Source organism: Octopus bimaculoides, chromosome 28, assembly GCF_001194135.2.
Source record: "Octopus bimaculoides isolate UCB-OBI-ISO-001 chromosome 28, ASM119413v2, whole genome shotgun sequence".
NCBI lineage: Eukaryota > Metazoa > Mollusca > Cephalopoda > Octopoda > Octopodidae > Octopus > Octopus bimaculoides.
This window is the reverse complement of record NC_069008.1, coordinates 1,015,464-1,017,103: the sequence shown is the minus strand read 5'-3', so window position 1 is coordinate 1,017,103 and position 1,640 is coordinate 1,015,464. Positions and strand designations below refer to the sequence as shown.

General features: G+C 41.9%; 1 protein-coding gene across 1 annotated transcript in view; it reads right to left on the bottom strand.

The window, feature by feature from the left end:
- Positions 1–1,640, bottom strand: part of LOC106878452 (uncharacterized) — a 52,170-nt gene that overhangs the window by 24,740 nt on the left and 25,790 nt on the right. The window lies entirely within an intron of this gene.

Below are 1,640 nucleotides of genomic sequence, written 5' to 3'. Positions count from 1 at the left end.
GCCAGCCATCACAGCATTACTCAAGAAACAGAAAGAAAGAGTGAGAGAAAGTTGGGGGCGGAAGAGTGCAGCAGGGGTCGCCACCATCCCCTGCTGGAGCCTCATGGAGCTTTTAGGTGTTTTCACTCAATAAACACACACAAATCCCTGTCTGGGAATCGAAACCGCGATCCTCCAACCGCGAGTCCGCTGCCCTAACCACTGGGCCATTGCGCCTCCACACACAGAGTAATAATAGTTTCAAATTTTGGCACAAGGCCAGCAATTTCAAGGAAGGGGATAAGTCAATTACATCGACTCCAGTGCTAAGAACTTGTACTTATTTTATCAACCCCAAAAGGATGATAGACTCAGTCAACCTCGACAGAATTTGAACTCAAAATGTTGTTGTTGTTGTTTTTTTTGTTGGCACTCCGTCGCTTACGACGTCGACGGTTCCAGTTGATCGGATCAATGGAACAGCCTGCTCATGAAATTAACGTGCAAGTGGCTGAGCACTCCACATACACGCGTACCCTTAATGTGGTTCTCGGGGATATTCAGCATAACACACTGTGACAAGGCTGACCCCTTTGAATTACAGGCACAACAGAAACAGGAAGTAAGAGTGAGAGAAAGTTGTGGTGAAAGAGTACAGCAGGGTTCGCCACCATTCCCTGCCGGGGCTTCGTGGAGCTTTTAGGTGTTTTTTCGCTCAATAAACACTCACAACGCTGCCCTAACCACTGGGCCATTGCATCTCCACACTCAAAATGTTAAGACAGACAAAATACCACAAAGCATTTTACCTGGTGCAGTAACAATCCTGCCATCTCACTACCTTCACATTATTCTGTCAAATATAATCCTTATTTATTCACATTGTTTTGGATTAACCCTGTATTATCTTGCAGCTTCAAAATTTCAATGATGTGAATGTATATTTTTAGAATGAGATTGTAGGGTAGGGTTGAGAAGTCAGAACTATCTGGTTCAAGAATAAAACAAATCGAATATTGGCTAAAGGGTTAAACACAAGTATCATCATCATCATCATCATCATTTAACATCCGCCTTCCATGCTGGCATGGGTGAATAATTATTATAATATTTGTACATCAATCATATCGGATAGATTCAATAAATGGAAAAGTAATGTTTGGAATCAATCCAAAAATGTTTCTATGCTCATTGCTCGTTTGTTTTGGTGAATTTTCCAGAAGGATGTTCAAAGTGTTTTCATTGTCCCACCGAAATTTTAGGAGTTGCGCTTGTACCCACTGCACCTCCTTTTCCTGAGCCCGTAATAAGTGAATAAAAACATTAGCGGATTTCATTTGATTTGATTGATTGATTGATTGAATGACTGATTGGTTGACAGGCAAACAAACTGACAGACAGACAGCTAGATAGATAGATAGATAGATAGATAGAGAGAGAGAGAGACGGACGGACAGACAAACAGATAGATCAAGAGAGAAAGAAATAGAGACAGACAGACAGACAAATAGACAGAGACAGGCAAACTGACAGACAGACAGACAGACAGAGAGGTAGATAGGGAGAGAGTGAGACAAAGAGACAGACAGACAAATAGGCACAAGACACAGAGTGAGAACCAGACAAATAGGCAGACAGATAGATAGATAGCTGGAAAGATA